The 12,966-nt window shown below is 50.5% G+C and overlaps 13 non-coding genes across 13 annotated transcripts; 6 read left to right on the forward strand and 7 right to left on the reverse strand.

Annotated features, from left to right (window-relative positions):
* Positions 1–356: 356 nt before the first annotated feature.
* Trnag-ccc (transfer RNA glycine (anticodon CCC)) lies at positions 357–428 on the reverse strand. Its single transcript has one exon. It is a non-coding gene; the product is annotated as a tRNA-Gly (tRNA).
* Positions 429–1,111: 683 nt separating this feature from the next.
* Positions 1,112–1,195, forward strand: Trnal-uaa (transfer RNA leucine (anticodon UAA)). The gene has a single exon. It is a non-coding gene; the product is annotated as a tRNA-Leu (tRNA).
* Positions 1,196–2,320: 1,125 nt separating this feature from the next.
* Positions 2,321–2,392, reverse strand: Trnag-ccc (transfer RNA glycine (anticodon CCC)). Its single transcript has one exon. It is a non-coding gene; the product is annotated as a tRNA-Gly (tRNA).
* Positions 2,393–3,075: 683 nt separating this feature from the next.
* On the forward strand, positions 3,076–3,159 carry Trnal-uaa (transfer RNA leucine (anticodon UAA)). The gene has a single exon. It is a non-coding gene; the product is annotated as a tRNA-Leu (tRNA).
* A 1,125-nt stretch (positions 3,160–4,284) lies between these two features.
* On the reverse strand, positions 4,285–4,356 carry Trnag-ccc (transfer RNA glycine (anticodon CCC)). Its single transcript has one exon. It is a non-coding gene; the product is annotated as a tRNA-Gly (tRNA).
* Positions 4,357–5,039: 683 nt separating this feature from the next.
* On the forward strand, positions 5,040–5,123 carry Trnal-uaa (transfer RNA leucine (anticodon UAA)). Its single transcript has one exon. It is a non-coding gene; the product is annotated as a tRNA-Leu (tRNA).
* A 1,125-nt stretch (positions 5,124–6,248) lies between these two features.
* On the reverse strand, positions 6,249–6,320 carry Trnag-ccc (transfer RNA glycine (anticodon CCC)). The gene has a single exon. It is a non-coding gene; the product is annotated as a tRNA-Gly (tRNA).
* A 683-nt stretch (positions 6,321–7,003) lies between these two features.
* On the forward strand, positions 7,004–7,087 carry Trnal-uaa (transfer RNA leucine (anticodon UAA)). The gene has a single exon. It is a non-coding gene; the product is annotated as a tRNA-Leu (tRNA).
* A 1,125-nt stretch (positions 7,088–8,212) lies between these two features.
* On the reverse strand, positions 8,213–8,284 carry Trnag-ccc (transfer RNA glycine (anticodon CCC)). Its single transcript has one exon. It is a non-coding gene; the product is annotated as a tRNA-Gly (tRNA).
* A 683-nt stretch (positions 8,285–8,967) lies between these two features.
* On the forward strand, positions 8,968–9,051 carry Trnal-uaa (transfer RNA leucine (anticodon UAA)). Its single transcript has one exon. It is a non-coding gene; the product is annotated as a tRNA-Leu (tRNA).
* A 1,125-nt stretch (positions 9,052–10,176) lies between these two features.
* Positions 10,177–10,248, reverse strand: Trnag-ccc (transfer RNA glycine (anticodon CCC)). Its single transcript has one exon. It is a non-coding gene; the product is annotated as a tRNA-Gly (tRNA).
* A 683-nt stretch (positions 10,249–10,931) lies between these two features.
* On the forward strand, positions 10,932–11,015 carry Trnal-uaa (transfer RNA leucine (anticodon UAA)). Its single transcript has one exon. It is a non-coding gene; the product is annotated as a tRNA-Leu (tRNA).
* Positions 11,016–12,140: 1,125 nt separating this feature from the next.
* On the reverse strand, positions 12,141–12,212 carry Trnag-ccc (transfer RNA glycine (anticodon CCC)). The gene has a single exon. It is a non-coding gene; the product is annotated as a tRNA-Gly (tRNA).
* Between the last annotated feature and the right edge of the window lie 754 nt (positions 12,213–12,966).

The raw sequence follows: 12,966 nt of genomic DNA on the forward strand, positions 1-12,966 counted from the left end.
CACGCTGACGCCACTCTTGCCTCTCGGTACACTAAGGCGCGAATCTGTGGCCACAATAAAATGAAAGGTTCTGTCGTGTGTTTGTCGTTTTTTGGTCTCTCACAGTCGTTTCTCGCGCCTGCCCTCTACATATATGCCCGTTTCCAAGCGTCAGCTTTCGCGTCAGCCGAGCAAAGTCGAGACAAGTCGACACATGGAGACACACGATGCTGTGAAACGAAATCCGGCGACTAGCGCACTGGCTACACGGAGTGAGACGTGGGGCGAAGGAAAACTATTCGTAGCGCGACAGTTCTCAGGTTCGAGGATCGCGTTACGTTACGTGGAATATCCCTAGAAGAAAAATTTACGTTTCGTGCGGTGGCCGGGAGTCGAACCCGAATCAACTGCTTGGGAAGCAACCATGCTGACCGTTACACCACCACCGCCTTGCGCTGCGTTTCACTCACGCCGCGATGTGTCGGCTACCCTCCTGCCACCAGAGGCCGAAGGCGATGACGCTGTAGGCGCTCTACGCCAGGGCGGAGGTGAGCACATCTGAACGCAGTGTGTAGGTGCTGCTAGGGCGATGTAGCGTAACTAGAAGCAGAACTGACATCCATTGAAAAAACTGCCCTTTAATTTACAGCAGCGTGATCAAAGAAATATGTAATGTGACGTACTTACTGACGATCCAGAGACGATTGAGCATATGTGTGCCAGTACAGAAGTAGAAAGCGCGTACGTATCACAGTGTTAAGTTGGTTAGTTTGATTCTCGCCTGGAGCATATCATTAGCTTCCCCTGAGGGTGAAATGCACAGCGTAGCCGTTGCTAGGGAACGGCCTTTTCTTGTCATTCGTTGTTTTCTCTGCGACAATGTAAAAATTGATAGTTGGAGTTCTGCTCGTTCCACTTAAGACAGAAGGCGACGGAAAACAACGGTGTCAGGCGCCATATTTAAGCTCTGGCTCCCGAAAGTGAGGGTGGGGTGCAACCTCACATCTGACAACTCGTCTAAAATACTCTAAAAAAACGTATTTCCTTCACACAAGAAAAAACAAGCACATTTCGCAGTAAGGCTCTGGAGATGTTGCTAGGAACGACAGCAGCAGGTCGTTTGCGCTCACAAGTCAGATTGGCCGAGCGGTCTAAGGCGCCAGATTTAAGCTCTGGTTCCCGAACGGGAGCGTGGGTTCGAACCCCACATCTGACAATGAATTTTAAATATTCCTTAACTGGCCATTTCCTTCGTGCGGGAAAGCAAGTCAATTACGCGCAAACAGGTTCGAGAGATATTATTAGAGACGGCAGTGGTTACGGAGCTTGCCCTGCAAGTCTGATTGCCCGGCGGTCAGAAGGAATGGAAAGCTGTTGGGAGACATGGCTTTCAGCCAGGCGGCCCGGATTCGATTCCCGGTAGCCGAACATTCTTTCGTTTGCTGAGTCTTGGCTATTCTCACGGCGTTTACGTTTTCTTTGTGTTGTGCTTTTTGGGTCCAACGTCAAGAAAGCAAAAGTCAACGAAAACAGATACGTGTTTAAATGACTGGCAGGGCAGTAACGAAGGTGGATGAGCCGGTGGACCGGGTACTGGACTGCTGACGTGGCCCCATTGCATAGGTCGTCAGCTGAGTAGGTTAGAGCGTCGTGGTGTGAACACAAAGGCCATGTATTCGATCGCAGCAAGTGCCATTTAATTTTTCTCTCGTAAAAGACAGTGCTTCCTCCAGCGAGACACTGCCAGGTAAATACCAAGTGATATGCACAAGAAGCAAGATGTCTGCACGTTTGCTGGCGTTGTGGCTAGCGGCCGTAGCACGCTGAGTGCAGCGGTTCTCGGCTGTTCATTGGAGTTAAGAACCGTTGTGTGTGGTTAGTAGTTGGGTGGGTGACCAGCTGGGAGCTCGACCTGCGTTTGGCTTCTTTCCTTTTGCCTTTTTACTTCGGTTTCGTTGCTGCTTAGCGTTAATGATGCTGTTCAGCACGCTGACGCCACTCTTGCCTCTCGGTACACTAAGGCGCGAATCTGTGGCCACAATAAAATGAAAGGTTCTGTCGTGTGTTTGTCGTTTTTTGGTCTCTCACAGTCGTTTCTCGCGCCTGCCCTCTACATATATGCCCGTTTCCAAGCGTCAGCTTTCGCGTCAGCCGAGCAAAGTCGAGACAAGTCGACACATGGAGACACACGATGCTGTGAAACGAAATCCGGCGACTAGCGCACTGGCTACACGGAGTGAGACGTGGGGCGAAGGAAAACTATTCGTAGCGCGACAGTTCTCAGGTTCGAGGATCGCGTTACGTTACGTGGAATATCCCTAGAAGAAAAATTTACGTTTCGTGCGGTGGCCGGGAGTCGAACCCGGATCAACTGCTTGGGAAGCAACCATGCTGACCGTTACACCACCACCGCCTTGCGCTGCGTTTCACTCACGCCGCGATGTGTCGGCTACCCTCCTGCCACCAGAGGCCGAAGGCGATGACGCTGTAGGCGCTCTACGCCAGGGCGGAGGTGAGCACATCTGAACGCAGTGTGTAGGTGCTGCTAGGGCGATGTAGCGTAACTAGAAGCAGAACTGACATCCATTGAAAAAACTGCCCTTTAATTTACAGCAGCGTGATCAAAGAAATATGTAATGTGACGTACTTACTGACGATCCAGAGACGATTGAGCATATGTGTGCCAGTACAGAAGTAGAAAGCGCGTACGTATCACAGTGTTAAGTTGGTTAGTTTGATTCTCGCCTGGAGCATATCATTAGCTTCCCCTGAGGGTGAAATGCACAGCGTAGCCGTTGCTAGGGAACGGCCTTTTCTTGTCATTCGTTGTTTTCTCTGCGACAATGTAAAAATTGATAGTTGGAGTTCTGCTCGTTCCACTTAAGACAGAAGGCGACGGAAAACAACGGTGTCAGGCGCCATATTTAAGCTCTGGCTCCCGAAAGTGAGGGTGGGGTGCAACCTCACATCTGACAACTCGTCTAAAATACTCTAAAAAAACGTATTTCCTTCACACAAGAAAAAACAAGCACATTTCGCAGTAAGGCTCTGGAGATGTTGCTAGGAACGACAGCAGCAGGTCGTTTGCGCTCACAAGTCAGATTGGCCGAGCGGTCTAAGGCGCCAGATTTAAGCTCTGGTTCCCGAACGGGAGCGTGGGTTCGAACCCCACATCTGACAATGAATTTTAAATATTCCTTAACTGGCCATTTCCTTCGTGCGGGAAAGCAAGTCAATTACGCGCAAACAGGTTCGAGAGATATTATTAGAGACGGCAGTGGTTACGGAGCTTGCCCTGCAAGTCTGATTGCCCGGCGGTCAGAAGGAATGGAAAGCTGTTGGGAGACATGGCTTTCAGCCAGGCGGCCCGGATTCGATTCCCGGTAGCCGAACATTCTTTCGTTTGCTGAGTCTTGGCTATTCTCACGGCGTTTACGTTTTCTTTGTGTTGTGCTTTTTGGGTCCAACGTCAAGAAAGCAAAAGTCAACGAAAACAGATACGTGTTTAAATGACTGGCAGGGCAGTAACGAAGGTGGATGAGCCGGTGGACCGGGTACTGGACTGCTGACGTGGCCCCATTGCATAGGTCGTCAGCTGAGTAGGTTAGAGCGTCGTGGTGTGAACACAAAGGCCATGTATTCGATCGCAGCAAGTGCCATTTAATTTTTCTCTCGTAAAAGACAGTGCTTCCTCCAGCGAGACACTGCCAGGTAAATACCAAGTGATATGCACAAGAAGCAAGATGTCTGCACGTTTGGTGGCGTTGTGGCTAGCGGCCGTAGCACGCTGAGTGCAGCGGTTCTCGGCTGTTCATTGGAGTTAAGAACCGTTGTGTGTGGTTAGTAGTTGGGTGGGTGACCAGCTGGGAGCTCGACCTGCGTTTGGCTTCTTTCCTTTTGCCTTTTTACTTCGGTTTCGTTGCTGCTTAGCGTTAATGATGCTGTTCAGCACGCTGACGCCACTCTTGCCTCTCGGTACACTAAGGCGCGAATCTGTGGCCACAATAAAATGAAAGGTTCTGTCGTGTGTTTGTCGTTTTTTGGTCTCTCACAGTCGTTTCTCGCGCCTGCCCTCTACATATATGCCCGTTTCCAAGCGTCAGCTTTCGCGTCAGCCGAGCAAAGTCGAGACAAGTCGACACATGGAGACACACGATGCTGTGAAACGAAATCCGGCGACTAGCGCACTGGCTACACGGAGTGAGACGTGGGGCGAAGGAAAACTATTCGTAGCGCGACAGTTCTCAGGTTCGAGGATCGCGTTACGTTACGTGGAATATCCCTAGAAGAAAAATTTACGTTTCGTGCGGTGGCCGGGAGTCGAACCCGGATCAACTGCTTGGGAAGCAACCATGCTGACCGTTACACCACCACCGCCTTGCGCTGCGTTTCACTCACGCCGCGATGTGTCGGCTACCCTCCTGCCACCAGAGGCCGAAGGCGATGACGCTGTAGGCGCTCTACGCCAGGGCGGAGGTGAGCACATCTGAACGCAGTGTGTAGGTGCTGCTAGGGCGATGTAGCGTAACTAGAAGCAGAACTGACATCCATTGAAAAAACTGCCCTTTAATTTACAGCAGCGTGATCAAAGAAATATGTAATGTGACGTACTTACTGACGATCCAGAGACGATTGAGCATATGTGTGCCAGTACAGAAGTAGAAAGCGCGTACGTATCACAGTGTTAAGTTGGTTAGTTTGATTCTCGCCTGGAGCATATCATTAGCTTCCCCTGAGGGTGAAATGCACAGCGTAGCCGTTGCTAGGGAACGGCCTTTTCTTGTCATTCGTTGTTTTCTCTGCGACAATGTAAAAATTGATAGTTGGAGTTCTGCTCGTTCCACTTAAGACAGAAGGCGACGGAAAACAACGGTGTCAGGCGCCATATTTAAGCTCTGGCTCCCGAAAGTGAGGGTGGGGTGCAACCTCACATCTGACAACTCGTCTAAAATACTCTAAAAAAACGTATTTCCTTCACACAAGAAAAAACAAGCACATTTCGCAGTAAGGCTCTGGAGATGTTGCTAGGAACGACAGCAGCAGGTCGTTTGCGCTCACAAGTCAGATTGGCCGAGCGGTCTAAGGCGCCAGATTTAAGCTCTGGTTCCCGAACGGGAGCGTGGGTTCGAACCCCACATCTGACAATGAATTTTAAATATTCCTTAACTGGCCATTTCCTTCGTGCGGGAAAGCAAGTCAATTACGCGCAAACAGGTTCGAGAGATATTATTAGAGACGGCAGTGGTTACGGAGCTTGCCCTGCAAGTCTGATTGCCCGGCGGTCAGAAGGAATGGAAAGCTGTTGGGAGACATGGCTTTCAGCCAGGCGGCCCGGATTCGATTCCCGGTAGCCGAACATTCTTTCGTTTGCTGAGTCTTGGCTATTCTCACGGCGTTTACGTTTTCTTTGTGTTGTGCTTTTTGGGTCCAACGTCAAGAAAGCAAAAGTCAACGAAAACAGATACGTGTTTAAATGACTGGCAGGGCAGTAACGAAGGTGGATGAGCCGGTGGACCGGGTACTGGACTGCTGACGTGGCCCCATTGCATAGGTCGTCAGCTGAGTAGGTTAGAGCGTCGTGGTGTGAACACAAAGGCCATGTATTCGATCGCAGCAAGTGCCATTTAATTTTTCTCTCGTAAAAGACAGTGCTTCCTCCAGCGAGACACTGCCAGGTAAATACCAAGTGATATGCACAAGAAGCAAGATGTCTGCACGTTTGGTGGCGTTGTGGCTAGCGGCCGTAGCACGCTGAGTGCAGCGGTTCTCGGCTGTTCATTGGAGTTAAGAACCGTTGTGTGTGGTTAGTAGTTGGGTGGGTGACCAGCTGGGAGCTCGACCTGCGTTTGGCTTCTTTCCTTTTGCCTTTTTACTTCGGTTTCGTTGCTGCTTAGCGTTAATGATGCTGTTCAGCACGCTGACGCCACTCTTGCCTCTCGGTACACTAAGGCGCGAATCTGTGGCCACAATAAAATGAAAGGTTCTGTCGTGTGTTTGTCGTTTTTTGGTCTCTCACAGTCGTTTCTCGCGCCTGCCCTCTACATATATGCCCGTTTCCAAGCGTCAGCTTTCGCGTCAGCCGAGCAAAGTCGAGACAAGTCGACACATGGAGACACACGATGCTGTGAAACGAAATCCGGCGACTAGCGCACTGGCTACACGGAGTGAGACGTGGGGCGAAGGAAAACTATTCGTAGCGCGACAGTTCTCAGGTTCGAGGATCGCGTTACGTTACGTGGAATATCCCTAGAAGAAAAATTTACGTTTCGTGCGGTGGCCGGGAGTCGAACCCGGATCAACTGCTTGGGAAGCAACCATGCTGACCGTTACACCACCACCGCCTTGCGCTGCGTTTCACTCACGCCGCGATGTGTCGGCTACCCTCCTGCCACCAGAGGCCGAAGGCGATGACGCTGTAGGCGCTCTACGCCAGGGCGGAGGTGAGCACATCTGAACGCAGTGTGTAGGTGCTGCTAGGGCGATGTAGCGTAACTAGAAGCAGAACTGACATCCATTGAAAAAACTGCCCTTTAATTTACAGCAGCGTGATCAAAGAAATATGTAATGTGACGTACTTACTGACGATCCAGAGACGATTGAGCATATGTGTGCCAGTACAGAAGTAGAAAGCGCGTACGTATCACAGTGTTAAGTTGGTTAGTTTGATTCTCGCCTGGAGCATATCATTAGCTTCCCCTGAGGGTGAAATGCACAGCGTAGCCGTTGCTAGGGAACGGCCTTTTCTTGTCATTCGTTGTTTTCTCTGCGACAATGTAAAAATTGATAGTTGGAGTTCTGCTCGTTCCACTTAAGACAGAAGGCGACGGAAAACAACGGTGTCAGGCGCCATATTTAAGCTCTGGCTCCCGAAAGTGAGGGTGGGGTGCAACCTCACATCTGACAACTCGTCTAAAATACTCTAAAAAAACGTATTTCCTTCACACAAGAAAAAACAAGCACATTTCGCAGTAAGGCTCTGGAGATGTTGCTAGGAACGACAGCAGCAGGTCGTTTGCGCTCACAAGTCAGATTGGCCGAGCGGTCTAAGGCGCCAGATTTAAGCTCTGGTTCCCGAACGGGAGCGTGGGTTCGAACCCCACATCTGACAATGAATTTTAAATATTCCTTAACTGGCCATTTCCTTCGTGCGGGAAAGCAAGTCAATTACGCGCAAACAGGTTCGAGAGATATTATTAGAGACGGCAGTGGTTACGGAGCTTGCCCTGCAAGTCTGATTGCCCGGCGGTCAGAAGGAATGGAAAGCTGTTGGGAGACATGGCTTTCAGCCAGGCGGCCCGGATTCGATTCCCGGTAGCCGAACATTCTTTCGTTTGCTGAGTCTTGGCTATTCTCACGGCGTTTACGTTTTCTTTGTGTTGTGCTTTTTGGGTCCAACGTCAAGAAAGCAAAAGTCAACGAAAACAGATACGTGTTTAAATGACTGGCAGGGCAGTAACGAAGGTGGATGAGCCGGTGGACCGGGTACTGGACTGCTGACGTGGCCCCATTGCATAGGTCGTCAGCTGAGTAGGTTAGAGCGTCGTGGTGTGAACACAAAGGCCATGTATTCGATCGCAGCAAGTGCCATTTAATTTTTCTCTCGTAAAAGACAGTGCTTCCTCCAGCGAGACACTGCCAGGTAAATACCAAGTGATATGCACAAGAAGCAAGATGTCTGCACGTTTGCTGGCGTTGTGGCTAGCGGCCGTAGCACGCTGAGTGCAGCGGTTCTCGGCTGTTCATTGGAGTTAAGAACCGTTGTGTGTGGTTAGTAGTTGGGTGGGTGACCAGCTGGGAGCTCGACCTGCGTTTGGCTTCTTTCCTTTTGCCTTTTTACTTCGGTTTCGTTGCTGCTTAGCGTTAATGATGCTGTTCAGCACGCTGACGCCACTCTTGCCTCTCGGTACACTAAGGCGCGAATCTGTGGCCACAATAAAATGAAAGGTTCTGTCGTGTGTTTGTCGTTTTTTGGTCTCTCACAGTCGTTTCTCGCGCCTGCCCTCTACATATATGCCCGTTTCCAAGCGTCAGCTTTCGCGTCAGCCGAGCAAAGTCGAGACAAGTCGACACATGGAGACACACGATGCTGTGAAACGAAATCCGGCGACTAGCGCACTGGCTACACGGAGTGAGACGTGGGGCGAAGGAAAACTATTCGTAGCGCGACAGTTCTCAGGTTCGAGGATCGCGTTACGTTACGTGGAATATCCCTAGAAGAAAAATTTACGTTTCGTGCGGTGGCCGGGAGTCGAACCCGGATCAACTGCTTGGGAAGCAACCATGCTGACCGTTACACCACCACCGCCTTGCGCTGCGTTTCACTCACGCCGCGATGTGTCGGCTACCCTCCTGCCACCAGAGGCCGAAGGCGATGACGCTGTAGGCGCTCTACGCCAGGGCGGAGGTGAGCACATCTGAACGCAGTGTGTAGGTGCTGCTAGGGCGATGTAGCGTAACTAGAAGCAGAACTGACATCCATTGAAAAAACTGCCCTTTAATTTACAGCAGCGTGATCAAAGAAATATGTAATGTGACGTACTTACTGACGATCCAGAGACGATTGAGCATATGTGTGCCAGTACAGAAGTAGAAAGCGCGTACGTATCACAGTGTTAAGTTGGTTAGTTTGATTCTCGCCTGGAGCATATCATTAGCTTCCCCTGAGGGTGAAATGCACAGCGTAGCCGTTGCTAGGGAACGGCCTTTTCTTGTCATTCGTTGTTTTCTCTGCGACAATGTAAAAATTGATAGTTGGAGTTCTGCTCGTTCCACTTAAGACAGAAGGCGACGGAAAACAACGGTGTCAGGCGCCATATTTAAGCTCTGGCTCCCGAAAGTGAGGGTGGGGTGCAACCTCACATCTGACAACTCGTCTAAAATACTCTAAAAAAACGTATTTCCTTCACACAAGAAAAAACAAGCACATTTCGCAGTAAGGCTCTGGAGATGTTGCTAGGAACGACAGCAGCAGGTCGTTTGCGCTCACAAGTCAGATTGGCCGAGCGGTCTAAGGCGCCAGATTTAAGCTCTGGTTCCCGAACGGGAGCGTGGGTTCGAACCCCACATCTGACAATGAATTTTAAATATTCCTTAACTGGCCATTTCCTTCGTGCGGGAAAGCAAGTCAATTACGCGCAAACAGGTTCGAGAGATATTATTAGAGACGGCAGTGGTTACGGAGCTTGCCCTGCAAGTCTGATTGCCCGGCGGTCAGAAGGAATGGAAAGCTGTTGGGAGACATGGCTTTCAGCCAGGCGGCCCGGATTCGATTCCCGGTAGCCGAACATTCTTTCGTTTGCTGAGTCTTGGCTATTCTCACGGCGTTTACGTTTTCTTTGTGTTGTGCTTTTTGGGTCCAACGTCAAGAAAGCAAAAGTCAACGAAAACAGATACGTGTTTAAATGACTGGCAGGGCAGTAACGAAGGTGGATGAGCCGGTGGACCGGGTACTGGACTGCTGACGTGGCCCCATTGCATAGGTCGTCAGCTGAGTAGGTTAGAGCGTCGTGGTGTGAACACAAAGGCCATGTATTCGATCGCAGCAAGTGCCATTTAATTTTTCTCTCGTAAAAGACAGTGCTTCCTCCAGCGAGACACTGCCAGGTAAATACCAAGTGATATGCACAAGAAGCAAGATGTCTGCACGTTTGCTGGCGTTGTGGCTAGCGGCCGTAGCACGCTGAGTGCAGCGGTTCTCGGCTGTTCATTGGAGTTAAGAACCGTTGTGTGTGGTTAGTAGTTGGGTGGGTGACCAGCTGGGAGCTCGACCTGCGTTTGGCTTCTTTCCTTTTGCCTTTTTACTTCGGTTTCGTTGCTGCTTAGCGTTAATGATGCTGTTCAGCACGCTGACGCCACTCTTGCCTCTCGGTACACTAAGGCGCGAATCTGTGGCCACAATAAAATGAAAGGTTCTGTCGTGTGTTTGTCGTTTTTTGGTCTCTCACAGTCGTTTCTCGCGCCTGCCCTCTACATATATGCCCGTTTCCAAGCGTCAGCTTTCGCGTCAGCCGAGCAAAGTCGAGACAAGTCGACACATGGAGACACACGATGCTGTGAAACGAAATCCGGCGACTAGCGCACTGGCTACACGGAGTGAGACGTGGGGCGAAGGAAAACTATTCGTAGCGCGACAGTTCTCAGGTTCGAGGATCGCGTTACGTTACGTGGAATATCCCTAGAAGAAAAATTTACGTTTCGTGCGGTGGCCGGGAGTCGAACCCGGATCAACTGCTTGGGAAGCAACCATGCTGACCGTTACACCACCACCGCCTTGCGCTGCGTTTCACTCACGCCGCGATGTGTCGGCTACCCTCCTGCCACCAGAGGCCGAAGGCGATGACGCTGTAGGCGCTCTACGCCAGGGCGGAGGTGAGCACATCTGAACGCAGTGTGTAGGTGCTGCTAGGGCGATGTAGCGTAACTAGAAGCAGAACTGACATCCATTGAAAAAACTGCCCTTTAATTTACAGCAGCGTGATCAAAGAAATATGTAATGTGACGTACTTACTGACGATCCAGAGACGATTGAGCATATGTGTGCCAGTACAGAAGTAGAAAGCGCGTACGTATCACAGTGTTAAGTTGGTTAGTTTGATTCTCGCCTGGAGCATATCATTAGCTTCCCCTGAGGGTGAAATGCACAGCGTAGCCGTTGCTAGGGAACGGCCTTTTCTTGTCATTCGTTGTTTTCTCTGCGACAATGTAAAAATTGATAGTTGGAGTTCTGCTCGTTCCACTTAAGACAGAAGGCGACGGAAAACAACGGTGTCAGGCGCCATATTTAAGCTCTGGCTCCCGAAAGTGAGGGTGGGGTGCAACCTCACATCTGACAACTCGTCTAAAATACTCTAAAAAAACGTATTTCCTTCACACAAGAAAAAACAAGCACATTTCGCAGTAAGGCTCTGGAGATGTTGCTAGGAACGACAGCAGCAGGTCGTTTGCGCTCACAAGTCAGATTGGCCGAGCGGTCTAAGGCGCCAGATTTAAGCTCTGGTTCCCGAACGGGAGCGTGGGTTCGAACCCCACATCTGACAATGAATTTTAAATATTCCTTAACTGGCCATTTCCTTCGTGCGGGAAAGCAAGTCAATTACGCGCAAACAGGTTCGAGAGATATTATTAGAGACGGCAGTGGTTACGGAGCTTGCCCTGCAAGTCTGATTGCCCGGCGGTCAGAAGGAATGGAAAGCTGTTGGGAGACATGGCTTTCAGCCAGGCGGCCCGGATTCGATTCCCGGTAGCCGAACATTCTTTCGTTTGCTGAGTCTTGGCTATTCTCACGGCGTTTACGTTTTCTTTGTGTTGTGCTTTTTGGGTCCAACGTCAAGAAAGCAAAAGTCAACGAAAACAGATACGTGTTTAAATGACTGGCAGGGCAGTAACGAAGGTGGATGAGCCGGTGGACCGGGTACTGGACTGCTGACGTGGCCCCATTGCATAGGTCGTCAGCTGAGTAGGTTAGAGCGTCGTGGTGTGAACACAAAGGCCATGTATTCGATCGCAGCAAGTGCCATTTAATTTTTCTCTCGTAAAAGACAGTGCTTCCTCCAGCGAGACACTGCCAGGTAAATACCAAGTGATATGCACAAGAAGCAAGATGTCTGCACGTTTGCTGGCGTTGTGGCTAGCGGCCGTAGCACGCTGAGTGCAGCGGTTCTCGGCTGTTCATTGGAGTTAAGAACCGTTGTGTGTGGTTAGTAGTTGGGTGGGTGACCAGCTGGGAGCTCGACCTGCGTTTGGCTTCTTTCCTTTTGCCTTTTTACTTCGGTTTCGTTGCTGCTTAGCGTTAATGATGCTGTTCAGCACGCTGACGCCACTCTTGCCTCTCGGTACACTAAGGCGCGAATCTGTGGCCACAATAAAATGAAAGGTTCTGTCGTGTGTTTGTCGTTTTTTGGTCTCTCACAGTCGTTTCTCGCGCCTGCCCTCTACATATATGCCCGTTTCCAAGCGTCAGCTTTCGCGTCAGCCGAGCAAAGTCGAGACAAGTCGACACATGGAGACACACGATGCTGTGAAACGAAATCCGGCGACTAGCGCACTGGCTACACGGAGTGAGACGTGGGGCGAAGGAAAACTATTCGTAGCGCGACAGTTCTCAGGTTCGAGGATCGCGTTACGTTACGTGGAATATCCCTAGAAGAAAAATTTACGTTTCGTGCGGTGGCCGGGAGTCGAACCCGGATCAACTGCTTGGGAAGCAACCATGCTGACCGTTACACCACCACCGCCTTGCGCTGCGTTTCACTCACGCCGCGATGTGTCGGCTACCCTCCTGCCACCAGAGGCCGAAGGCGATGACGCTGTAGGCGCTCTACGCCAGGGCGGAGGTGAGCACATCTGAACGCAGTGTGTAGGTGCTGCTAGGGCGATGTAGCGTAACTAGAAGCAGAACTGACATCCATTGAAAAAACTGCCCTTTAATTTACAGCAGCGTGATCAAAGAAATATGTAATGTGACGTACTTACTGACGATCCAGAGACGATTGAGCATATGTGTGCCAGTACAGAAGTAGAAAGCGCGTACGTATCACAGTGTTAAGTTGGTTAGTTTGATTCTCGCCTGGAGCATATCATTAGCTTCCCCTGAGGGTGAAATGCACAGCGTAGCCGTTGCTAGGGAACGGCCTTTTCTTGTCATTCGTTGTTTTCTCTGCGACAATGTAAAAATTGATAGTTGGAGTTCTGCTCGTTCCACTTAAGACAGAAGGCGACGGAAAACAACGGTGTCAGGCGCCATATTTAAGCTCTGGCTCCCGAAAGTGAGGGTGGGGTGCAACCTCACATCTGACAACTCGTCTAAAATACTCTAAAAAAACGTATTTCCTTCACACAAGAAAAAACAAGCACATTTCGCAGTAAGGCTCTGGAGATGTTGCTAGGAACGACAGCAGCAGGTCGTTTGCGCTCACAAGTCAGATTGGCCGAGCGGTCTAAGGCGCCAGATTTAAGCTCTGGTTCCCGAACGGGAGCGTGGGTTCGAAC

Source organism: Schistocerca nitens, unplaced genomic scaffold (genome assembly GCF_023898315.1).
Source record: "Schistocerca nitens isolate TAMUIC-IGC-003100 unplaced genomic scaffold, iqSchNite1.1 HiC_scaffold_13, whole genome shotgun sequence".
In the NCBI taxonomy this organism is placed as follows: Eukaryota; Metazoa; Arthropoda; class Insecta; order Orthoptera; family Acrididae; genus Schistocerca; species Schistocerca nitens.